At 41.2% G+C, this 27426-nt stretch overlaps 1 protein-coding gene across 7 annotated transcripts in view; it reads left to right on the forward strand.

The window, feature by feature from the left end:
• The first annotated feature begins 290 nt into the window (after window positions 1-290).
• The window catches only part of FAM234A (family with sequence similarity 234 member A), a 47615-nt gene continuing 20479 nt past the window's right edge, over window positions 291-27426 (forward strand). For all 7 annotated transcript variants that reach the window (XR_007519726.1, XM_049904689.1, XM_049904691.1 and 4 more), the window contains exon 1: window positions 291-369. The gene's annotated coding sequence lies outside the window, so the exon portion shown is untranslated. The remainder of the gene's footprint in view (window positions 370-27426) is intronic.

The raw sequence follows: 27426 nt of genomic DNA on the forward strand, positions 1-27426 counted from the left end.
CACCTAAAAACAGCATACGTCTTTGCCAGTTTTAACACCTCGGAGCGACGGGCAGAGCAAGGGCCCGGACCCTTGCACCCCGGGTCTACTAGCTTGCTGGCGGAAGGACAAGATAACGTGGGCCGCTCTGCGCGCAACGGCGGGTCAGTGTTGCACAGCCTATACCAGGCGAGGGGCGTGTCCACCTTCCGCGCTGCATAGCAACCTTGGCTGGGCCGCGGGGCGGGGGCTGAGCCGAAACAGGGTGGAGCCTACCCGGCGCACCTCTTTCCACCCGCCGCATCCCTCGGAAGTGACGTAAGGGAGCGGGGCCTACATAGCGCGGCTGGTGGCGCTGGCAGCCGGGAGGGTGCGAGGGCTCGGTGGCAGGTGAGTGAGCGAGGCCTCGTAGTCCGCGCGCGTGCACGCCCCGGGGCTCGCCCCTCTGGGGGCACCGCTTCTGGTTCCCCAACATTTCCCCATGGTAACCTCCCTCCTCACACACTCCGGTCTCTCATAGACTGCGGTCGCCGGTGACGCCGGCTCCTTACAGGCCACTGCCTCCGTTGATGCCGGCTCCTCACATACCCTGGTCCCCAGTGACCCCGATTCCTCACAGACTCCGGCCTCTGGTGACCCCAGTTCCTCACAGACCCAGGCCTCTGGTGACCCCGGTGACCCCGGCTCCTCACGGACCCTAGCCGCCTGTGACCCTGGCCCCCTGGTGGCCCTAGCTCCCCTAGCCTCGGTGACCCCAGATCCTGGATGACCCTGGTCCCTCTGTGACTCCAGAGCCCAGGCAACCCTCCACCTCCTCACAGACCCTGGTCTCTACAGACCCTGAGCCCCAAGGGACCCTGACCCCCAGTCGGTACAGGTTCTTTGGTGACCCCAGACCCAGAGCCACCTCTTGTCCTCAGAGACCCCAGCTTCTCACAGATCTTAACCCCTGAGTCACCCCGGATCCTCACACACCTTGGCATTGGTGAACCCACGTCCTGGTTGACTCCAGCCCTTGGATGACCCTAGTCCTTTGGTGAACCTAGCCCTGGGGTGACTCTGCCTTGTTACACACCCCAGTCACAGAAGACCCCGGCTCTTCGCAGACCCTGACCCTCAAGTGACCCCCACTTCTCACAGACCCCAATCCCCAGTAACCACAGGTCCTCACAGACTCAGGCTAGTAACCCCAGATCCCAAATGACTCTAGTCCCCAGATGGCTCCAGCCTCTCGGTGAACCTAGCCTCTCAGAGTCCTTGAGTCCCAAGTGAACCCAGCTCCTCACAGACCCTACCTATCATAGATCCCAACCCTCAAATGACCCCAGATCCTCTCAGATCCCCAACCCCTGAGTGATCCCGGCTTCTCACAGACTCCAACCCCTGGGTGGCCCTGGATCTTCACAGACCCTGGCATCGGTGACCCCAAATCCTGGGTAACTCTAGCCCACCAGTGATCCCATTCCCCAGATGACCCCAGCCCCTTGATTACCCGAGATCTGGGCTGACCCCACCGTCTCGTAAACCCTAACCACGGTGACCCTGGCTCCTCACAGACTCCAGTGACCCCAGACCCTGCATGACCCCAGATATTCACAGACCTGGGTTGTCTTCTTTTTAAGGCTCCCTGGCCACTGCCCATGTCCTCACCCACCTACCCTGCCATGTCCCTGCAGTGGTATGGGTAGAAAGGCTGCTGCAGGAGCCCAAAGCCAGCCGGCTTCACTGGCCTTTCCAGCCCCAGCTCCTAGGGAGTCTCTTTGGTCTCTGACTTTCCCCATTCCAGCAGCCTGGGATCAGTTCTAGTCCCAGTTGTCCCCAGATAAAGGATTTAACTCCCAGTAGAAAACTTCCCAAGGAGCCCTGGTGGTGCAATGATTAAATGCGTGGCTACTAACCAAAATCCACCCAGCAGCTCTGTGGGAGAAAAACCTGGTGATCTGCTTCTGTAAAGATTACAGCCTAGAAAACCCTATGGGCCAAATTTACTCTGTCACATGGGGTCACTATGAATTGAAAATTGGCTCCATGGCACCTAACAACAACAGGAGACTTTCCATCCCATTTTGGCTGCAGGATGGATAAGCTACTCATTATGCTCTTGAGGGTAAATGCTATCTATATTGGTTGTTGAATAATTAAAAATAAATAAATAAAACAATGTTAGTGAGAAGTCTAACTCAAAAGTGACTCTCCCATGGGTTAGATATTCATGTTTTCTTATTAGAACACTGTAAACAAATCTGTAAGACAAGGAGAGAATAACCCAGAGACCTTTCCTCAGAGCTCACCTGACTTTTCCTTATTTACAGGAGAGGTCACTCACTTATAGCTTGTCTTACTGAACAAAACAAAGCAGAGTTTAAAACGGAAAAAAGTACAGTCTGTCTGTGGAAGTTTCCAGCCCCCCATAGGTTAATTGAAAACTATAAGGAGAGAGTTTGCCCTTGAGCAGACTGATAACTAATCAGGAAAGGCAATTTCAGTTACTTGTGGGTTCTCCAAGAAACCCTGTGATTTCAGGTAGCTTATGTGATGTGTTCCTCATCTCCACATACTGGCTGCTAATGTCTCTAATGCCATCACCACATTGCATCACTTGTTTTATTGTGGTTTCACAGTAAATGTACAGTTAAAGTAGCTAAGAGTAACTCAACAAATATTTTCTGAGTATCTTCTGGTTGCCAGGCATGATTCTAAGTGCTGAGGACAAGTTCTTGTTAGATGCCATCCAGTTGGTTCCTACTCATAGGGACCCTGTCTACAGCAGAACAAAACACTGCTCAGTCCTATGCCATCCTCATAATCATTGCTATGTTTGAACCCATTGCTGCAGCCACTGTGTCAGTCTATCACATCGAGGGTCTTCCTCTTTCTTCTCCAGGGACTGGTCCAAAGTATGTATCCTTGACCTTCTAAGGAGTATTCTGGCCGTTCTTCTAAGACAGATTTGTTTGTTGTTCTTTTTTCATTGTCCAGCTTTCGCATGCATATGAGGTGATTGAAAATACCATGGCTTTGGTCAGGCACACCTTAGTTCTCAAAGTGACAACTTTTCTTTTTAACATTTTAAAGAGGTCTTTTGGAGCACGTTTGCCCAATGCAATATGCTTCCATGGGCATTGATTATGGATCCAAGTAAAATGAAATCCTTGACAACTTCAGTGTTCTCTCCGTTTATCATCATGTTGGTTATTGATCCAGATGTGAGGATTTTTGTTTTCTTTATGTTGAGGTGTAATCCATACTGAGGCTACAGTCTTTGGTCTTCATCAATAAGTGCTTCAAGTCCTCTTTGGTTTCAGCAAGCAAGGTTGTACCATCTGCATGAGTCTTCCTGTAATCCTGATAACACGCTCTTCTTATTGTCCAGCATCTCGGATTATTTGCTCAGCATACAGATTTGATAAATATGGCGAAAGGATACAACCCTGATGCACACCTTTCCTGATTTTAAGCCATGTAGTATCCCTTATTCTGTTAGAATGACTGCCTCTTGGTCTACGTACAGGTTCCGCATGAGCTGAGGACGTAGCACTAAACCAAACAGACAAAATTCCTGTTTTCAAAGAGCTTAAATTATACTGAAGGATACAGATTTTAAACAAGATAAATAACAAAATATGGGGCATACTAAATAGAAAGTGGAGACAGGGAAGGTTGAGATCATAGAAATGGCCCTGACATCACATGGATATGTATTTGGACATTTTACCAGTTTTTAGAGTCCTTATTTCATTGATTGGGATGCTTTTGGCTCAGGTCTCAAGAACCGACTAAACTAAATCAAGCTATGGAGGAATTTTACTGGCTGTTATAGCTGAAAAGTACAGAGGACCCAGAATAGCTGGAGCCAACAGCTCGAAAGTGACCATCAGGATTTGGTGATGGTGGGGATAGTCTTATTAGTCCCTCACCTTCTCGCATACCTTCTCTCTGTCTTGCTTCCGTCTGTTCATTTCTTTCTCAGGTTTCTGCCTCCATCCTACCTACTTGTGTTAGTTATCTCCTGTTGTATAACAAATTAACATAAAATTTAGTGGAATAAAACAGCCAAACATTTATTGTCTCACGGTTTCTGTGGGTTAAGAATTCAGGAGTGGCTTAGCTGGATGATTATGGATCAAGGTCTTTCACAAGGTTGTATAGCCAAGTCCTCTTCACTTTCAGCAAGCAAGGTTGTGTTACCTGCGTAAAGCAGGTTGTTAATGAGTCTTCCTCCAATCCTGATGCCATGTTCTTCTTATAGTCCAGCTTTTCGGATTATTTGCTCAGCATACAGATTGAATAAGTACGGTGGACGAATACAACCCTGACGCACATCTTTCCTGATTTAAAACCACACGGTATCCCCTTGTCCTGTTCGAACGAATGCCTCTTGATCCATGTACAGGTTCCTCATGAGCACAATTAAGCGTTCTGGAATTCCCATTCTTCTCAATGTTATCCATAATTTGTTACGTTCCACACAGTCAAATGCCTTTGCATAGTCAATAAAACACAGGTAAATATCTTCCTGGTAGTCTGCTTTTAGCCAGGATCCGTCTGACATCAGCAATGATATCCCACGTTCCATGTCCTCCTCTAAATCTGGCTTGAATTTCTGGCAGTTCCCTGTTGATACAGTGCTTCAGCCACTTTTGAATGATCTTCAGCAAAATTTTACTTATGTGTGATATTGATGATATTGTTCCATAATTTCCGCATTCGGTTGGATCACCTTTCTTGGGAATAGGCATAAATATGGATCTCTTCCAGTTGGTTGGCCAGGTAGCTGTCTTCCAAATTTCTTCGCATGGATGAGTGAGCACTTCCAGCTCTGCATGCATTTGTTGAAACGTCTCAATTCGTATTCCGTCAATTCCTGGAGCCTTTGTTTTTTCACCAGTGCCTTCAGTGCAGCTTGGACATTGAGCATGGGGGCAAGTGGATTTTTCCAAGGAAAATCAAGGTGCTGTTACTAGAGAGAGAGAAATGGATGTCAAGTAGTCACCATGACCCGTATATTTGATTTATGCCATCTGTTTCTAATCAGATTTTTAAAAATTGCTTCTGCAAGCTGTGGATTTCGAAGTAATTAAATATTGGTTAATAAATGCATTAATAAATTACTCTTCTGAGAAAAGTTCATGAGCAGAGAATAACAAAAATTAGTCATATATTCAGACATGTAAATTTGTGAATGTTTTATGTCGAGCAGTCAGTATGCTTTGTCCTGGGAAAACAAAGACAGGAAAAGCAAGTGTATGCCCTCAAGTTGCTCATAGTCTGGGGGAGGTCTCTCCAGTGACTCGGTGAGTACAGAGCAATGTGAGGGACACACTAGAGAAGCCTGAGGTGTCAGGGAAAGCATCTCAGTGGAAGTCAGGCTGGAGTAGGCTTTAAAGGCACAGTAGGTGTTACTAGATGAAGAACAGAAGGACTGTGTGTGCAGTGTGACTCTGGGGGAACCATGACTGAAACAAATATTGGGTGTGGGGTTTGGGGAGAGATGACACTAGAGAGGTAGGCAGGAGCTAGGTGGTGAAAAGACCTGAAAGTAAACTAAGGGGTTCAGTCTTTGTTATCAGAGTTATGAGGAGTCGTTCAAGGATTTTAAACAAAAGATGACGTGATCAGAAAGATGCTTCTTGCAGTATCTAGGAGGAAAGATTCAAAAGGGCTACAGAAATCCAGGGGAGACGTTCTAAGAAAATGACCTACAGCAGTGGCAATTGAAAGGAAGGGATACATTGAAGAGATAGAGAAGTTAGAATCTGTAGACTTGTTGGATGTTTCAAAATGTATTGTATATCTCACTGAAAATTGGTCTTTATAAAACCCACAAACTTGGCGGTGAATTTTTTCCCCACTCTTAACACTTTGTAAAATCCTTCACGGAGCTTAGGTTATCCAGATATGGTGTGGGGAAAAAAATTGCTGACTCCTAGCCAAATAACCAGCTATTAGGGAAACAGTTTTGTAAGATCAAGTTTCAAATAATTGGAGCGTTGGGGAGAAGTGTGTTGCCTTATAGATGAAAAAAGATTGGCTGTATGATGGTAATTGTACAATCTCGGATGGGTGTATGTGGGCTAGTGTTCTCTACTTTTGTGAATATTTAAATATTTACCTAATAAAAGGTTTTAAAAACAAATAATGTTAAAAAATAAGCTGTAGGTGGGTCTACTTACCTCATTGGGTTGATCAAAAGTGATCAATTAAGAGTTACACTGTATCTTTTTAAGAGCTTTTGCTTTCCTTCTACACCCACCCCCACAAGAAGTGAAAGGCACTGATTTGTAGTGGAGTCAGGGGAAGTAAAATCTGCCTTAGAATTCACGTTATTTCGGGAACCAGCTTATAATACTCATCCTATGTAACAGCTGCTTGTTTGAAATGCAGGCATTCATTCTTAACTTATTTTTAGGAGATACTGTGAGCCATCCTCAGTTACTTTAAATGTTTTCAGTTGTGTAAAGAAAAGGACTGTGTTGAGGTTTGTGAGTGCTGACTACATATGCTGTGAGACTTTTACCTTTATGAGGGAACCATGACCTTAAACTTTGTTCTCATTTGAAAAATGACTAAGGGCCTATTCTTTGTCACGAGATTGTTTGCTTGGTGAAAAGAGGAAATAGCTGTTCAGCTGTAAACAACTGAACACTCTTACAGTCATTGTCTGACATTGCTTTTTCAGCTGAAAAATCCTAGTTGGTTATTGTGAGTGTCTCTTTCAAATAACTCATGTTGAACTGCTATCAAAATACATGGAGTACCGTTTGCAGTGGCATTCTTAAATTATCTGTATGTATCACGGTCAGCTTTAGGAACAAGCACATGAGCACACTTTCTGTAAGATTCATTAGGGATTATGGATTATGAAATCTGTACTAAAATACAGGCCCTGGAGGGAAGAGAATGATTGCAAGTTATCTTTTTCATCTTCTTGTCCCAGGACAGGCTCCATCAAATTCTTTTTCAACCATTTTGGTATTATTTGTTGAATGCCTACCATGAGTTCTCTGGGATGGAAGATAGCTCGCATGGGTCAGCAAGGTCACAAACCTTTACTAAAGTTTAATGTTGTTCTAGCTGAGACTAGGAGGGCTAATAGGGATGGGGCATTCACGCAGAAGGACCAGCATGTGTGAAGTGTTGAAGGTTAATATCCAATACTTGTCAGGTCCTCGTACAAGCTGGGCAGTGGCTAAGTGGCCATCAGCAGGTAATTCACAGATAAAAGACCACGAATGTCCAATGAATACATGACAAGATGCAGTGTTCTGTTCTAGATATTTCCTATCTTTTGGAAAAGTAATCCAATGGAGTGTAAATGTGGGGCAAGAGTTCCCCAGATGACCACTCCCAAAGCCAACTCTTCAGACAGGTATTGGACTGGATGATAAGACAGAAAACAGTACTGGAGAGGAGTGAAGATAAGAAGGCAGAGGGGGACAGCAGCTGGTTGAATGGACGTGGGGAATACAGGGTGGAGAAGAGGAGCATGCTGTCTCATTAAGCGGAGAACAGCTAGGAGTACACAGGAAGGTGTGTATAAGTTTTTGTATGAGACTGGTTTCATTTGTAAACTTTCACTTAAAGCACAATTAAAAAAAAAAAAGAAAGTTTTCCAGATGAAAGAAATCTATAATAACCCGAATAAATCAACTCTACCTTCTCTCACCCAAACCTTTAAGAATAACTTTTTATCTTATTAATATCTAGCCATAGAGTGTGTCCAGGTGATCTTATTATTTTTTTAAACCACTAACAAAATCCTTTCAGTTTTTATTACTAATTGGTGAAGGTAGATGTTAGTCTATGATCAGAACTTTTCCCTAATTAGTCCCTAAATTTTTCTCCATTAAAATCTCAATATCAGCTATTTTCTCCAACCCTCCCTCTTCCCCGTTATTTAAATGTATTTTCTCTCTCTCTTTTTAATTTGCAAGTATATTTTTCTTGTTTTATTTATCTATTTATTTTAATTTGCAAATAACGTTGATTTTAAAAATGTCTACTTGGTAAAATTATCATTCTAGTGAGGTCAAGTAATGCAAGAAGTAGGTAGTCTTCTCTGAGTGTTGATAAGCATTCCATTGGTCATAGTAGAAATTTCTGGACAAACAGAAAGTGGACCTTGTCATTATTTTGTCACAGAGATCAAACTGTGTATACCCACATCCTTGATAGAGATCTCTTATAAAACCAAAGTTATGACTTAAAGACGTGCAGTTAAGACTAAACAAAATTCTTACTTAGTTTAAATTAATTTTTAAAGTAGGCAAAGTACCTGTTAGGATAAGTATTTAATTTCGAAAGTCTCAGCTCTTTGTCAAGGCCACCATTGTCTGAAAATTTCCTTTCAAGAATTTTATGAAATTCAAAATTTAAAAATTGGGGAACATTTCTTACTAAAGAGCTCTGAAATTATCTTTTCTCCAAGAAAATAGTTCTAATCAAATTTTTGCATTTTAACAGTTTAGCAGTTCCTCAAAAAATTAAACATAAAGTTAACAAATGACCCAGCAATTCCATGCAGGGACTCAAAAAGATCCTTGTAAACTAATGTTCATTGCAGCAGCATTCATAATAGCCAAAAGGTGGACAACCCAAGTGTCAATAGCAACTAACAGATAAATGGATAAACAAAATTTGGTATATATGTGCAATGGGATGTTCAACTATGAGCAGGAATAAAATTCTAATATATGTTATAACATGAATGAACCTTGAAAAGACTGTGCCAAGTGAAATAAGCCAGTCACATAAGATTCCATTTATATAAAACACCTAAAATAGGCAAATTCATAGAGACAGAAAACAAATTAGAGGTTACCTGGGGTTGGGAATAAGGGGAAAGAAGAAGTCGTTGTTTAATGGGTACAGAGTTTCTGTCTGGGGTGACGAAAATGTTTTGGAAAAGCATAGTGGTGATGGTTGTGCAACATGGTGAATGTAATTAATGCCACTTGAGTTATAAACTTAAAAATGGTTAAAATGGCAAATTTTATGTTACATTTTCTAAATTTAAAAAAAGTAGCTGTTTAAAAAATTAGACCCCCTGCCTTCAAAGTATCTCTGGAATTGTCAATTATTTGTGCTGGCAGTTTTCCTTCTGCCCTTGCTACAGGTTTTATGCTTTCTTTATCTGTTAAAAAAAACTATTAGAGTGAGACTTATGTTTCTATCTTCTGTCGTCTCTGACTCAGTAAACAGTTCTTAGTGGAAAAACACTTGGAGAAAAGAAAGCCATCGTTTTTTGCTTTCTCCATAGACTGTTGTTTTAGCCCTTTAAATGTTAATGAGCTGTGTGAACCATTTCTAGGTTTTATTGTTCTATCCCATAATCAGAGTTTCCAACCTGGCTGGAAGTGATAGCCTGTGTATCCCTAGGAGGCTAGGTGTGGCAGCTGCTGTGGCCTTGAGCAGACCAATAGCCAAGTGTCTGGTTTCTCGAGAGTTCCTTAGAGCCAGGGAAATAATGGGTCTGAAAGAGCATATACTTATTTAGCCCACAGGTGTTATAGTTTATGTATTTACCTCCATTCAGGTCATCCTATAGTCATGTCTTTTACCTTAATATGTGTCATACTGATACATTTTCTTTCTGATCCCTTATATTTCTCTGTATTTCTTTTGTTTTCCATAATATTAAATGAAAAAAAATAGATTTTATAGTTGTCTCAGAAGCTCAGAATTAATGAGAGAAAATGCCAGTCAGTGACTGAAAAGTCTGTGACTCAATTTCCATATTCTATCCTGAAGGCGACCATCTTGTTAGAGGTGATCGCAAAGAACATTGGGTGAGGTAAAAATATAAATCTCTTAACCTCATGCTTTTTTCCTTAGTGTGATGGTTAAGGTTGTGTGTCAATTTGGCTGGGCCATGATTCTCAATGGTTTGGCAGTTATGATGTAGTTTGGCAGTCGTATCATGTTGGGATCACTTCCATAATGAGATTTTATATAATATGATCATCTCCATGATGGAATCTGCTGGGAGTAGCCAGTCAGCTGAAAGGGAGTTTCCTTGGGAGTGTGGCCTGCATCAAATATAAGTGGTCGTTCTGGCAAAGCTCATGGGCTTTTGCTTTCTCTGGATCCTGCAGCTGGCTCCGGTTCGTCTGACCTCAGGGTCTTGGGACTTGAGCTAGCAGCTTACCCGCAGTCTTGCCTGCTAATCTCGGGATTCATCATCCTTTGCAACCTGTGAACAAGAGCCTTGTTCTCTGACCTGCCAATCTTGGGTTTGCCAGCCCCTGCAGTTACATGAATCAGGAGAAGCCTCTACTCTGACTTGGGACATTCCATCCTCTACAATCGCTTGAGTCACTTCCTTGATATAAATCTCTCTCTATACATATTTATATGCTTTACTGATTATGCTTCTCTAGAGAACCCAGCCTATGACACTAAGTATTTTTTCTTTATCTGATACATTTTAACAGCTTTTATTTTAGGTTATATAAAAATGGCATGGCGGAATCATCTGACTTCCTCTGACTTCACAAAGGTGAAGGAGAGCCAAGATCAATAGCCCAAGGCTGATTCCTGTGAGGTGGAGGTCAGACATACCTCCTCCCTCCAACTTTTTTCACCAATTCTGACACTAACCGTCCCTCGTACAGCACACTCTGCTTCTCTGCTGGGTTCCATAATTCATTGCAATGGCCACACAGAACTCACAGACCATACTAACCGTTATGGGGTTTATTAGGGAAGTAACAGGTTACAATTCAGGTTTAGGAATGCTCAGGATACAGTTCTTTGATCAAGATAGCCTCTTCTCAGCCATGGTGCAGGCAGGCTTCTCCCTGGCCCTCGGCCCCTTAGCCTGGCCTCTGTTCTGCTCTGGCAAGTGTTACAAAGCTCTTTTAACTCCGACAATAAGGCACCTCGCTCCTCCAGGAAGCCTTGGCCCAAAGGAGCTATGCTCAGCTTGCTGTCTCCTGCCAGTTGGTTGGCAAACCTAGCTCTCTCAAGTGCCTGGGGGCATCCCATTCCACCAGAAAGCCTCATGCCCAAATGCACTCTCTCTTACTCCATGAATCGCCACACTGGCTCGATGTTACAGCTCTCTCTCTCAGTTTCCTGGTTCCAGGAGCTTCTCAGTGCAGGGATTCTGTATACAAAGGACGTACTGCACTCCTGGATCTTCTTTCTTGATGGTGGTGAGGTCCCCCTTCCACCTCTGGGAGGACTCATTTTAAGCCTAATGGGATGCCAAAACTGACCAATCCCCTCACAGGGCTTCATACACCCTATTTGCATGATCCCACCCCCACAAGGGGGCCATGAACCTTATTTACATTATTAGCAAGCTGTCCAGTCCCCTTGGTGGGCCACAGGTACCTCATTTGCATACTCCCAGTCAATCGTTTGGTGGGAGATACAAAGACTATGGCTAAAAAAAAAGAAGGGCCATATTAAGTAAATCACGGCACTGCAGGTTAAAACGTTCTTAATTCTTGGAATTTTCCTTCCAGTGTCTGGAAAATGTTTGTTTAATTTCATATATACGTATACAAACTGAAGTTTTGTTTTCCTTTTAAGGAAATTTGACATCAAATTTATTTGATGTTGACAAATAACAAATGTTAATAGTTCCCTCGGATGTATGTTCTCCAGACTTCTCACATAGAATTCTGCTAACTTGTTGTTGTTGTGTGCCCAGGGCTACATTAAGACATCCAAAGGCCCTATATATTAATAATCTGTGGTGTCCCCTCCACTGTTTACTATTCATACAAATGGGATATGTGAATTTTATATATACATGTGTGTACATGTATGTGTGTGTGTGTCTTAGCTATCCGTGATGTAACTTCTTTTTAAATGTGACTATAATATTAGTGATTGAAAGTGTCATATGCCATTTCAGTGGAATGAAATGAACTGAATTATAAAATTTTTAGTGGATGCAGAGTGCAAAGATTTTTACTATATACCACCTTTTCTGCAAAAAGAATATTCCACAAATTCTCTAACAAAGAAAATAAGTCAGCGAACTTAGTTGTTTCAACCAATGTAAAATTCTGTTGATTTCCCACAACAAAAAATTGACTTTCACCAATTTTTCTTTAAATGTCATACTTCAATTTCTAAATAAATGTTATAATTATAAATGAACAATGAAAAAATGTCATCAAAGAAAATTTAATGAGCAGAAAACAAATATTACAACAAATTGCCATATTCTATTTTTAGATAGACCTTGGATCTCTAAGGGAGCCCTGGTGGCATAGTGGTTAAGAGCTATGGCTGCTAACCAAAAGGTCAGCAACTCAAATCCACCAGCCACTCCTTAGAAACCTGTGGAGCAGTTCAACTCTGTCCTGTAGGATCACTATGACTCAGAATCAACTTGATAATGGCAATGCGTTTGATTTTTTTGATTCAGCTCTAACTTGTTATAATTAAAAACAAATTTTTTTCTGTTCTTTGCTCTTACAAATTCTTCAATGATTTCATCACAATTAATCTCCCAAACAATATCTACTTCCATACATAATAAGGATAATGAATCGAGTCTTTCTTGAATCACTGTTGTGTGCTGAGGGTTTTTGAGTGTCTTTAGGGACAAAAATGAGGTTCTCTTTGCAGTTTGTGATCATTAAAGTTAGGAATGTGCATAAAACTTTTTCAACATTGGGAAATGTGCCATCTCAGTTATCTAGTGCTGCTATAATAGAAATACTACAGGTGGATGGTTTTGGTTTTAATGAAGAGAAATCTATTCCTTCACAGTCTAGGAGGCTAGAAGTCCAAATTCAGGATGCCAGCTCCAGGGGAAGGCTTTCTGTCTGTTAGCTCTGGGGGAAGGTCCTTGTCATCAATCTTCCCCAGTGGAGGAGTTTCTCAGCACAGGGACCCCAGGTCCAAAGGACCTACTGTTCTCCTGGCTCTTTTTTCTTGGTGGTATGAGGTCCCCATGTGTCTCTGCTTGCTTCTCTCTTTTATATCTTGAAAGAGATTGACTAAAATACAGCCTAATCTTGTAGATTGATTAAGTCCTGCCTTGTTAATATAATTGCCTGTAATCCTACCTCATTAACATCATAAAGGTAGGATTTATAACATAGGAAAATCACATCAGATCACAAAATGGTGGAAAATAACACAATATTGGGAATCATGGCCTAGCCAAGTTGACATACATTTTGGGAGGACACAATTCAATCCATAATATGGGCATTGTATTTTAACTTCTGTTATGGAATCATATATGCTTACATGAGTAAAATTTGTCTTTCCTGAATCTGTAAAATTAGTTCTCATGTAAGAATGAAATTGTCACACTTCTCCATAAAGGTTTGTATTTAAGTCATCGGGGTGAGCCTGCACTAATTTCATGGATGCCTTCATGCATTGTTCTTCAGGTATATCCACATTGCTTAAGAAGGAAAATCTATTCGCCACTCTTTTCATGGAAGGTTTAAGTGTGTGAATGATGGTGTAGTGTGTGGTTATGCGAAATTGATCTCTGTCACTCAGTGATATTTCTGGAGCACTCCCGTCACTTGTTTCTTTCTAACACTTCTGCAGTGGTGAACTGCTTGATAATCAGTATTTGGCAATATTTATTTTGTTGTGTTTTCAAAAGCTTCTCTTAAAGTACGTGAACACCCAGTTAGTGATGGGTAGAGATCTGTACATGTCTTTACATTTATTTCTGAATCTTGGAAAGCTTGATTAGTCCGATGAAAATGCTGCAATATATTATTCCACATAGCCAACATGTGAGATTGTAGTACTGTGGTGGCTTGCGTGTTGCTCTGATGCTGGAAGCTACACCACCCAATTTCAAATACCAGCAGGGTCACCCATGGTGGACAGGTTTCAGCTGAGCTTCCAGACTAAGTCAGACTAGGAAGAAGGACCTGGCAGTCTACTTCTGAAAAAATTAACCAGTGAAAACCTTATGAATGGCACCAGAACATTTCCTGATAGAGTGCCAGAAGATGAGCCCCTCAGGTTGGAAGGCACTCAGAATACGACTAGGGAGAGCTACCTCTTTAAAGTAGAGTCGACCTTAATGACGTAGATGGAGTCAAGCTTTCAGTACCTTCATTTGCTGATGTGATATGACTCAAAATGAGAAGAAACAGCTGCAAACATTCATTAATAATGGAAACATGGAATATATGAAGTGTGAATCTAGGAAAATTAAAAGAAGTCATTAAAAATGAAATGCATAAACATTGATATCCTAGGCATTAGTAAGCTGAAATGGACTGGTATTGGCCATTTTGAATTGGACAGTCATATGATCTACCATGCCAGTAATGAAAAATTAAAGAGGAATGGCATTGCATTCATCATCAAAAAGAACATTTCAAGATCTGTCCTGAAGTATCATACTGTCAATGATAGGATAATATCCATAGGCCTACAAGAAAGACCCTTCCCCATTGTAAAGAAAACAAAAATCCTCACAACTGGACCAATTAGCAACATCATGATAAAGGGAGAAAATATTGAAATTGTCAAGGATTTCATTTCAGTTGGATCCACAAACAACAGCAGCAGTCAAGAAATCAAAAGATGTGTTGCACTGGGAAAATCTGCTGCAAAAGACCTCTTTAGAGTGTTGAAAAGCAAAGATGTCTCCTTGAAAACTAAGTTGCGCCTGTCCCAAGCCATGGTGTTTCTGGTCACCTCATATGCATGCAAAAGTTGGATGATGAATAAGGAAGACCAAAGAAGAATTGACACCTTTGAATTATGGTGTTGGCAAACAATGTTGAGTTTACCATGGACTGTGAAAAGAATGGACAAACCTGTCTTGGAGGAAGTACAACCAGAATGCTCCTGAGAAGCAAGGATGGTGAGGCTATGTCTCACATACTTTGGACATGTTATCAGGAGGGGTCGGTCCCTGAAGAAGTACATCATGCTTGGTAAAGTAGTTGTTGTTAGGTGCCATCAAGTCAGTTCTGACTCATTCACTATGTACCACTAAACAAAACACTGCCCGCTCCTTCACCATCCTCACAATCATTGTTACGCTTGAGCGCATTGTTGCAGCCACTGTGTCAGTCCATCTCATTGAGGGTCTTTCTCTTTTTCGTTGACCCTCTACTTTATCAAGCATGATATCCTTCTCCAGGGACTGATCCCTCTTGATAACATGTCCAAAGTGTGTAAGACATAGTCTCTCCATCCTTGCTTCTAAGGAGCTTTCTGGTTGTACTTCTTCCATGACAGATTTGTTTTTTCTTTTGGCAGTCCACGGTATATTCAATATTCTTCACCAACACCACAATTCAAAGGCATCAATTCTTCTATCTTCTTTATTCATCGTCCAGCTTTCACATGCATATGAGGTGATTGAAGATACCATGGCTTGGGTCAGGTGCACCTTAGTCTTCAAAGTGACATCTTTGCTTTTGAACACTTTAAAGTTGTCTTTTGCAGCAGATTTGCCCAATGCAATGCGTCTTTTGATTTCTTGACTACTGCTTCCATGGGTGTTGATTGTGGATCCAAGTAAAATGAAAACCTTGACTTCAGTCTTTTCTCCATTTATCATGATGTTGGTTATTGGTCCAGTTGAGGATTTTTGTTCTCTTTATGTTGAGGTGTAATTCGTACTGAAGGCTGTGGTCTTTAATCTTCATCAGTAAGGGCTTCAAGTCCTCTTCATTTTCAGCAAGCAAGATTGTGTCATCTGCATAATGCAGGTTGTTTATGTGTCTTCCTCCAATCTTGATGCCCAGTTCTTCTTCATAAAGTCCAACTTCTCAAATTATTTGCTCAGCATACAGATTGAATAGGTAGAATTTTGCAAAAATGACTTCTTCATTGCAAATACCTTTTTTCAACAACATAAATGGCTGCTATATATGTGGACCTCACCAGATGGAATACATAGAAATCAAATTGACTACATCTGTGGAAAGAGACAATGACAAGCTCAAAATCATCAGTCAGAACAAGACCAGGGACTGACTGTGGAACAGACCATCAATTGCTCATATGTAGTTCAAGTTGAAGCTGAAGAAAATTAAAATCAGCTCACGACCTTGAATATGGTGTTGTTAAGTGCTGTCGAGTCAGTTCTGACTCTTAGCGACCCTGTGTGCAACAGAACGAAACACTGCCTGGTCCTACACCCTGCCCACAATCGTTATGCTTGAACCCATTGTTGCAGGCGCTGTGTCAGTCAATCGCATTGAGGGTCTTCCTGTTTCTCATTGACCCTGTACTTTGCAAAGCATGATGTCCTTCTCTAGGGACTGATCTCTCCTGATGACTTGTCCTAAGTATGTAAGATGTAGTCTTGCTGCCCTTGCTTCTAAGGAGCATTCTGGTTGTACTTCTTCCAAGACAGATTTGTTCGTTCTTTTGGCAGTCCATGTTATATTCAATATTCTTTGAAACACCACAATTCAAAGGCGTCAATTCTTCTTCTGTCTTCCTTATTCATTGTCCAGCTTTCATATGCGTATGATGTGATTGAAAAGACCATGTCTTGGGTCAGGCACACCTTTGTTTTCAAGATGGCAGCTTTTATTTTCATCATTTTAAAGAGCTCTTTTGCAGCAGATTTGCCCAATGCAATGCATCTTTTGATTTCTTGTCTGCTGCTTCCATGGGTGTTCGTTGTGGATCCAAGTAAAACGAAATCCTTGGCAACTTCAGTTTTTTCTCTGTTTATCATGATGTTGCTTATTGGTCAAGTTATAAGAATTTTTATTTTGAGGTGCAGTACATACTGAAGGCTGTGGTCACTTTCAGCAAGCAAGGTTGTGTTACCTGCATAACGCAGGTTGTTAATGAGTCTTCCACCAGCCTTTATGCCCCATTCTTCTTCATATAGTCCAGCTTCTCGGATTACTTGCTCAGCATACAGATTGAATAAATATGGTGAAAGAATACAACCCTGAAGCATACCTTTCCTGACTTTAAACCACGCAGTATCCCTTTGTTCTGTTCAAATGATTGCCTCTTTACCTATGTACACATTCCTCATGAGCACAATTAAGTGTTCTGGAATTTCCATTCTTTACAATGTTATCCATAATTTGTTATGATCCACACATCAAATGCCTTCGCATAGTCAATAAAACACAGGTAAACATTTTTCTGGTAATCTCTGCTTTCAGCCAGAATCCATCTGACATCAGCAATGATATTCCTGGTTCCACATCCTCTTCTGAATCTGGCCTGAATTTCTGGCAGTTCCCTGTTGATATACTGCTGCCACCATTTTTGAAAGATCTTCAGCAAAATTTTACTTGCATGAGATATTAATGGTATTGTTTGATAATTTCCACATTCTTTTGGATCCCCTTTTTTGGAAATAGGCATAAGCATGGATCTCTTCCAGTTGGTTGGCCAAGTAGCTGTCTTCCAAATTTCTTGGCACAGACGAGTGAGCGCCTCCAGCGCTGCATCTGTTTGTTGAAATATCTCAATTTTATTCCATCAATTCCTAGAGCCTTGTTTATCACCAATGCCTTCAGCCCAGCTTGGACTTCTTTCAGTACCATTGGTTCTTGATCATATGCTATCTCTTGAAATGGCTGAATGTTACCAATTCTTTGTGTATTCTTTCTGTCTTCTTTTGATGCTTCCTGTGTTGTTCAGTGTTTTCCCCAGAGGATCCTTCACTATTGCAACTTGAGGCTTGAATTTTATCTTCAGTTCTTTCAGCTTGAGAAATGCCCAGCATGTTCTTCCCTTTTGGTTTTCTATCTCCAGCTCGTTGCACATGTCATTATAATATTTTACTTTGTCTTCTCGAGCTGCCCTTTGAAATCTTATGTTCAGCTCTTTTACTTCATCATTTATTCCTTTTGCTTTAGCTACTGTACATTCAATTGCAAAGTTCAGAGTCTCTTCTGACATCCATTTTGGTCTTTTCCTTCCTTCCTGTCTTTTTAATGACCTCTTTCTTCATGTATGATGTCCTTGATGTCATTCCACAACTACTCTGGTCTTAGATCATTAGTATTCAACGCGTCAAACCTGTTCTTAAGATGGTCTCCAAATTCAGGTGGGATATACTCAGGGTCATACTTTGGCTCTCGTGGACTTGTTCTAATTTTCTTCATTTTCAACTTAAACTTGCATATGAGCAATTGATGGTCTGTTCCGCAGTTGGCCCCTGGCTTTGTTCTGTCTAATGATATTAAGCTTTTCCATTGTCTCTTTTCACAGATGTAGTCAGTTTGATTCCTGTGTATTCCATCTGGCGACGTTCGTGTGTATGGTCGCTGTTTATGTTGGTGAAAAAAGGTATTTGCAGTCAAGAAGTCGTTGGTCTTGCAAAATTCTATCACATGATCTCCGTCATCAAGGCCTATTTTCCAACTACCAGTCCTTCTTTGTTTCCAACTTTTGCATTCCAATCACCAGTAATTATCAATGCATCCTGATTGTGTGTTCAATCAATTTCATACTGCAGAAGCTTGTAAAAATCTTTAATTTCTTCATCTTTGGCCTTAGTGGTTGGTGCGTAAATTTGAATAATAGTCATATTAACTGGTCTTCTTTGTAGGCGTATGAATATTATCCTATCACTCACTGACAGTGTTGTACTTGGGTATGCATCTTGAAATGTTCTTTTTGACAATGAATGCAACACCATTCCTCTTCAAGTTGTCCTTCCCGGCATAGTAGACCATATGATTGTCCAATAGAACATGGCCAATACCAGTCCATTTCAGCTCACTTATACCTAGGATATCAATGTTTATGCATTCCATTTCATTTTTGATGATTTCCAATTTTCTTAGGGTCATACTTTCTACATTCCTTGTTCCGATTATTAATGGATATTTGCAGCTGTTTCTTCTCATTTTCAGTAGTGCCGCATCAGCAAGTGGAGGTCCCGAAAGCTTGACTCAGTCCATGTCTTTAAGGTCGACTCTACTTTGAGAAGGCAGCTCTTCCCCAGTGGTCTTTAGGGTGCTTTCCAACCTGGGGGGCTCACTTTCTGGCAATATATCAGTGTTCCACTGCTGTTCATAAGGTTTTCACTGGCTGGCTCTTTTCAGAAGTAGACTGCCGGGTCCTTCATAGTCCGTCTTAGTTTGGAAGCTCAGTTGAAATCTGTCCACCGTGGGTGACCCTGCTGGTATCTGAATACCAGTGGCATAGCTTTCAGCATCACAGCAACATGCAAGCCCCCACAGCATGACAAACTGACAGACACATGGAGGACTTTGAGTATATCCCACCTGAATTTGGAGGCCATCTCAAGAATGGATTTGATGCATTGAACACTAAAGTCTGATGACCAGCCGAGTTGTGGAATGACATCAAGGACATCATACATGAAGAAAGCAAGAGGTCGTTAGAAAGACAAGAAAGAAAGAAAAGACCAAAATGGATGTCAAAAGAAACTCTGAAACTTGCTCTTGAACTTAGAGTAGCTAAAGTGAGAGTGGAAGAAATGATGAAGTAAAAGAGCTGAACAGAAGATTTCAAAGGGTGGCTGGAGAAGACAAAATAAAATAATTAGATGTGCAGAGACCTGAATTTAGAAAACCAAAAGGGAAGAACACACTCGGCGTTTCTCAAGCTAAAAGAACTGAAGAAAAATGTCAAGCCTCAAGTTGCAATATTGAAGAATTCTATGGGCATAATAGCAAACAACACAGGAAGCATCAAAAGAAGATGGAAGGAATACACAAAGTCAATGTAACAACAACAACAAAAAAAAAAGGTCAGCATTCAACCATTTCAGGAGGCAGTTTATGATCAAGAACTGATGGTATTGAAGGAAGAAGTCCAAGGTGCATTGAAAGCATTGGAGAAAAATAAGCCTTCAGGAATTGACAGAAGACCAAATGAGGTGTTTCAACGAATGGATGCAACACTAGAAGTGCTCACTCATCTATACCAAGAAATCTGGAAGATAGCTACCTGGCGAACTAACTGGAAGAGATCCATCTCTGTGCCCACTCCAAAGAAAGGTGATCCAACGGAATGTGGAAATTATCAAACAATATCATTAATGTCACACAGAAGTAAAATTTTGCTGAAGATCTTTCAAAAGTGGTTGCAGCAGTACATTGACAGGGAGCTGCCAGAAATTGAAGCCAGATTCAAAAGAGGATTTGGAATGAGGATATCATTGCTGATGTCAGATGGATCTTCGTTGAAAGTAGAGAATACCAGAAATATGTTTACTTGTGTTTTATTGACTATGCAAAGCCACTCGACTGTGTGAATCATAACAAATTATGGATAACATTGTGAAGAATGGGAATTCCAGAACACTTAATTTTGCTCATGAGGAACCTGTATGTAGACCAAGTGGCAGTTGTTCAAACAGAACAAGGGGATACTGTGTGGTTTAATGTCAGAAAAGGTGTGCGTCACAGTTATATCATTCCACCATACTTATTCAGTTTATATGCTGAGCAAATAATCTGAGAAGCTGGACTATGTGGAGAAGAATGGGGCATCAGGATTGAAGGAAGACTCATTAACAGCCTGCGGTATGCAGTTGACACAACTTACTTGCTGAAAGCGAAGAGGAGTTGAAACACTGATGAAGATCGAAGGCTAAGCCTTCAGTATAGATAACACCTCAACGTAAAAAAAACAAAAATCCTCACAACTGGACCAATAAGCATCATCATGCTAAACAGAGAAAATACTGAAGTTGTCAAGGTTTTCATTTTACTTGGATCCACAATCAATGCCCATGAGAACTGCAGTCAAGAAATCCAATGATTCATTGCATTGGGCAAATCTGCTGCAGAAGAGCTCTTTAATTTTTAAAAAGCGAAGATGTCACTTTAAGAACTAAGGTGCACATGATGTTTTCACTGGCTTTATATGCATGCAGAAGCTGGGCAGTGAATAAGGAAGAAAAAGAATTGATGCCTTTGAATTATGTTGTTGGTGAAGAATATTGAGTACACCATGGACTACCAGAACAACAAACAAATCTGTCTTGGAAGAAGTACATCTAGAATCCTCCTTAGAAACAAGGATGGTAAGACTTTGTCTCACATACTTTGGACATGTTATCAGGTGGGCCCAGTCCCTAGAGAAGGGTATCATGCTTGGTAAAGTAGCAGATCAACAAGAGAGAGGAAGACCCTCAACAAGATGGATTGACACGTTGGCTGCAATAGTGGGCTCAAGCATAACAACTATTGTGAGGATGGCCCAGGACTGGGTGGTGTTTTGTTCTGTTGTGCATAAGGTCACTATGAGTTGAAGCCAACTCAATGGTACCTAACAACAACAACAACAGTGCTTGTATTTTTTAAAACGTTTCCAGCTTATCTTTTGGTATCTCCTTTTTATGTATAGTCTTCACCAGCATTTTCTGTGAGTCTGGAATCTCAGTGTATGATTCCAGGATTGCATTTGTGCTACAACGTGTGCTTCCCAATGTGTATTAGACATTTTTTACTTGATCATTGCCTAAATATGTTTTAAGAACTGCGTACCGTTGAGCAGAGGCAGCAAAAAAATGTGTAGAGTAGTTGAACAGTAGGAAAAAAAACAACTGCTTCTGGAAAACAATCTTCTGTGCTGTGCCCCACAAGATTACATGAATGTGCAGTACATGGTATGAAAATGGCGTGTTCATGGCATTCTAAAATTTTTGCTTACATGCCTTTATAACACCCTGACCTATTGGCAGCATTGTCGTAGGACTGGTCTCTGCAGTTCAAAAAATCAGTTTTAAAAACTTCACATAAATGGCGAAGTACTTGCTTCACTGGCATGACTTTTTAAGCTAGCAAATGTGATAAATTGCTCAACAGGTTTTCCATCTATTGGAGATATGTGTCTTAAAACAGTACTTAGTTGATCTGTATGTGAAAGATCGGGGGTGGAATCTACAGACAAACTAAAATACTGAGCTATATTTCTTTCACTGACAATAGTTGTTATAGATTGAATTGCATCCCTCAAAAATGGGTGTAAACTTGGCTAGGCCTTAATTATCCTATGTGTTGTAAATCCTAACCTCCCTAGTGTTAATAAGGCAGGATTACAAGCAGTTATGTTAATGAGCAGGACACAATCTACAGGATTTGATTGTATCTTGAGTCAATCTCTTTTGAGATATAAAAGAAATGAGCAGAGGAGGGTCCTCATACCACCAAGAAAGAAGAGCCAGGAGTGGAGCTTGTCTTTTGGACCTGGGATCTCTGCTCTGAGAAGCTGGGAAGATTGATGACAAGAACCTTTCCCCAGAGCCGACAGAGATAAAGCCTTCCCCCAGAGCTGATGCACTGAATTCAGACTTCTGGCTTCCTAAACTAAGACAAAATATTTGTTAAAGCTATCCACTTGTAGTATTTTTGTTATAGCAGCACTAGATAACTAAGACAATAGTTGATCAAACTTTATCACTTACTAAGTTTGTTAATTCTTCACATGTTGTTTTAGGCACATACAATGGGTTGTCCTTTCCTGTGTCTGGAGTTGTGATCTGCTAAAAATGGATCAATCTGAACGAAAGCTCAAGTAAAACCCTCAAAATTTCCATTTTGTGGGGATCCAAACACTTCATTTCTTCCTCGAAAAGATAGTTCATGTTTAGCAATTGTTATAATGACCCGACAACACATTGCAAAATGGCTTTCCAGTACTTACGTTCTTCATTAATTTGTGTTTCCAATTCATGAGTTAAGCCAAAGCTGTGTCTTCTGTGTAAGTATGACAACATACAATCTCTGAATTGAACGGTTTTCATTTTTATCAGTCATATTCAAGTTGCACCAATCTCTAAATCCATCTGTAGCAAATCAAGAATTAAATGATTTAGGACTGAATAGTTTGCAAACAAAACAGAACTGGCTGATGGAGAACACAGTAGCCGCTTCCTCTTATAATTTTCACCATTAGCTTTGCACTCTAGAAATATATTCTGGCTGTAGAACCTTGTTTGTTTACCATCCACAAATTTTCAAATGGTCCTCTGTGATGTTGACAATCACTTGCCCTTCTTATAATCCAATTATTTATATCATTAGAAGAAAAATTATTCCACAAAGCAGGATCTGCATTTCTGTTATTTATGGGATCTGCAGAGGCAACAATTTCAGATTCTAAAATAGTTTAACTTTCTATACCACTGTTTTTTTTTTTTTTTACTACAGCAAGGAATGGATGCAGAATTTGGAACAAATTCTTTATATTCATATTGCTGTTAGTAATTTCAGCACTAACAGTACTAGTACAACAATTTGCACCCATTAAACTCGAGTGTTCAACGGAAGAATCTCTTCTGATTCATTACATTTTTTTAAAATAATTTTTATTGTGCTTTAAGTGAAAGTTGATAAATCAAGTCAGTCTCTCACATAAAAATTTATATACACCTTGCTACATACTCCCAATTACTCTCCCCCTAATGAGACAGCCCGCTCTTTCCCTCCACCCTCTCTTTTCGTGCCCATTTTCACCAGCTTCTAACCCCCTCTACCCTCTCATCTCCCCTCCAGGCAGGAGATGCCAACATAGTCTCAAGTGTCCACCTGATCCAAGAAGCTCACTCCTCACCAGCATCCCTCTCCAACTCATTGTCCAGTCCAATCCATGTCTGAAGAGTTGGCTTTGGGAATGGTTCCTGTCCTGGGCCAACAGAAGGTCTGGGAGCCATGACCACCGGGTCCCTTCCAGTCTTATTCAGACCATTAAGTCTGGTCTTTTTATGAGAGTTTGGGGTCTGCATCCCACTGCTCTCCTGCTCCCTCAGGGGTTCTCTGTTGTGTTCCCTGTCAGGGCAGTCATCGGTTGTAGCTGGACACTATCTAGTTCTCCTGGTCTCAGGATGATGTAGTCTCTTGGGCTCGTAATTACCTTGTGTCCTTGGTGTTCTTCATTCTCCTTTGATCCAGGTGGGTTGAGACCAATTGACGCATCTTAGATGGCTGCTTGCTAGCGTTTAAGACCCCAGATGCCACTCTTCAAAGTGGGATGCAGAATGTTTTCTTAATAGATTTTATTATGCCCGTTGACTTAGATGTCCCCTAAAATCATCGTCCCCAAACCCCTGACTCATTACATTTTAAAAAGAAAGTTAATTTTGGAATTATCTTTAGGTATTCATAAATCCTTTTCTTTATTTTCGGCAAGCTTTGATTTTTGCGTTCAACTTAGTTGTCATTTCATTTTATGTGGATATAAAATTGTCTGTTTTTAAATTTGGTTCTACCCTAGCAAATAAATTTGAATAATTGAAAATAAGTAAAATTTATTAAATTAAAATTTACATTTGAATTTGGACATTAACATAAAAATTTATACTTGAAAATTATTGTTGTTAGGTGCCATCCAGTCTGTTCCACCTCATAGCAGCCCTGCGTACAACAGAACGAAACACTGCCCAGTCCTGCGCCATTCTTAGTCGTTATTTTGCTTGAGCCCATCGTTGAAGCCACTGTGTCATTCCATCCCATAGAGAGAGGGTCTTCCTCTTTTTCACTGACCCTCTGCCAAGCATGATATCCTTCTCCAGGGACTAGGCCCTCCTGATAACATGTCCAAAGCATGTGAAACAAAGTCTCGCCATTCTTGATTCTAACGAGCATTCCAGTTGTACTGCTTCCAAGCCAGATTTGTGTGTTCTTTTGGCAGTCCATAGTATATTCAGTATTCTTCGCCAAGATTGTAATTCAAAAGCATCAGTTCTTCTTCAGTCTTCCTTATTCATTGTCCAGCCTTTGCATCCATTTAAGGCCAATGAAAACACCATGGCTTGGGTCAGGCGCACCTTAGTAGTCCTTAAAGTGACTTTTTAACACCTTAAATAAAAGGCCTTTTGCAGCTGATTAGCCCAATGCAATGCGCCTTTTGATTTCTTGACTGCTGCTTCCATGGGTGTCGATTGTGGATCCAAGCAAAATTAAATCCTTAACAACTTCAATATTTTCTCCATTTATCATGATGTTGCTGATTGGGCCAGTTGTGAAGATTTTTGTTTTCTTTATTTTGAAGTATAATCCACGCCAAAGGCTGTGGTCCTTGATCTTCAAAGTCCTCTTCACTTTCAGCAAGCAAGGTTGTGTTACCTGCATAACGCGGATTGTTAATGAGTGTTCCTCTAATCCTGATGCCGTTTTCTTCATGTAGTCCAGTTTCACGTTTTATTTGCCCAGCATACAGATTGAATAGGTATGGTGAAAGGATACAACACTGACACACACCTTTCTTGACTTTAAACCACACAGTATCTCCTCGTTGTATTTGAACGAATGCCTCCTGGTCTATATACAGGTTCCTCATGAGCAAGATTAAGTGTTCTGGAATTCTCATTCTTCACAATGTTATCCATAATTTGTTATGATCCACACACTGGTAAGCATCTTTTTGGAATTCTCTGCTTTCAGTCAGGATCCATCCGACATCAGCAGTGATATCCCTCATTCTATGTCCTCCTGAATCTGGCTTGAATTTCTGGCAGTTCTCTGTCGATGTACTGCTGCAACCACTTTTGAGTCATCTTCAGGAAAATTTTACTTGTGTGTGCTATTAATGATATTGTTCGATAATTTCCACATTCTATTGGGTCACCTTTCTTTGGAATGGGTACAAATATGTATCTCCTCCAGTTGATTGGCAAGGTAGCTGTCTTCCAAATTTCTTAACAGAGATGAGGGAGTGCTTCCAGCGCTGCATCTGTTTGCTGAAACATCTCAATTGGTATTCTGTCAATTCCTAGTGCCTTGTTTTTTGCCAGTGCCTTCAGTGCACCCTGGACCTCTTCCTTCAGTACTGTTTTAGGCTGCATTCTCTAAAGAAGAAAAACCAGTAAATGGTATAAATGTATATAGAGAGATTTATATCAAGGAAATGGCTTACATAGTTGTAGAGGCTGGAACATCTCAAGTCCATAGGCCAGGATAGAGGCCTCTCCTGATTCACATAGCTGCAGGGGCTGACGAACCCAAGATCAGCAGGCCAGAAAGCAGAGCCCTTGCTCACTGGTTGTGAAGATTGAGGAATCCCAAGATCAGCAGGCAAGACTGCAGGTAAGCTGCTAGCTCAAGTCAAAAGAACGTGAAGTCAGACAAACAGGAGGCAGCTGCAGAATCTAGAGCAAGCAAAAGCCCACGAGCCTTGCCAGAATGTCCACTTATATTTGATGCAGGTCACACACCCAAGAAAACTCCCTTTCAACTGATTGGCCACTCACAGCAGATCCCATCTTGGAGATGATCACAGTATATCATATCTCATCATAGAAGTGATTACAACATTATATGACTGCCAAACCACTGAGAATCATGGCCTAGCTAGGTTGACACACAGCCTTAACCATCACAGTCCACCCCTTGTCAATTTGGTACCTTTAAGCATCTCCCTGATGTAAGCACCAGGAAACCCTGGTGGCGCAGTGGTTAAGTGCTGTGGCTGCTAACCAAGAGGTCAGCAGTTTGAATCCGCCAGGCACTCCTTGGAAACTCTATGGGGCAGTTCTACTCTGTTCTATAGGGTCGCTATGAGTTGGAATTGACTCGACGGCAGTGGGTTTGGTTTTGATGAGTTTTAAGCATCTCCATAAACCATACATAACCTCTGAATAAAGACAGCTATAAAGTCATACATGGGCCTAACAGGATACAATGAACACACATACAAAGCAGAAATATTCATAACAATTATACTGCCCTCGTTTATGAAACCGGCCACCTGAATGTAACTGGTATTTACGTTCTACCACTCATTCCATATGCCATTTGCCCTCAGCAAGCACCTCAGCTGGTCGTGGTTCTTTGCCTGGGGGGCTGACCCAAACCTTCATTCCAGAAGGTTCTGGGCCACTAGTAGCCACGTTGGAATTGGGTTGCAGTAGTTTTTCATTGACTTTAATCACAGCGTATGGTAGTGCTAAGCGACACCCTTAGGGACCCCTTGCTTCTAGACATACTCTACCTCCATTATGTAATGCCAATTTGATTTCCTCTTGGTAATCAGGTTTAATCACACCAGCCAGTATGGTAACTCCCTTCTCTGCCTGTTGATCCAGAGACATAAGGAGCCCAAAGTGGCCAGGTGGTATTCTTAGCTTCCAGTTCAGTGAAATCAGTGATGTGTCTCCAGGCAGAACACTAAGACCTCTAGACCCGCAGAGCATAAGGATGCAGGGACAGGAAGCAAAAATTTTGTGAGCGGATCACTAAGGGTAATAGTGAGTTGTGCAGCTCTCATTTCCACCCCTTGATTCCTGGATCTCTGAATCCTGGCTATGGGAGAAATAGCACTATATATTGGACCCTGGTTTAGAGCATATACACCCTCTGGGAGACTATTGCCCCAACCCTGCAAGGTGTTGCCACTTACCTGGCCCTGTAATTGTGTCTTTAGAAGGCTGTTCCATCATTCTAACAAGCCAGCTGCTTCAGGATGATGGGAAACATGGTAAGACCAGTGAATTCCTTGAGCATGGGCCTATTGCTGTACTTCATTTGCTGTGAAGTGAGTCCTTTGATCCGAGGCAGTGCTTTGTGGGATACCATGATGGTGGATAAGGCA

The sequence above is a fragment of the Elephas maximus genome, chromosome 12, assembly GCF_024166365.1.
Source record: "Elephas maximus indicus isolate mEleMax1 chromosome 12, mEleMax1 primary haplotype, whole genome shotgun sequence".
In the NCBI taxonomy this organism is placed as follows: domain Eukaryota; kingdom Metazoa; phylum Chordata; class Mammalia; order Proboscidea; family Elephantidae; genus Elephas; species Elephas maximus.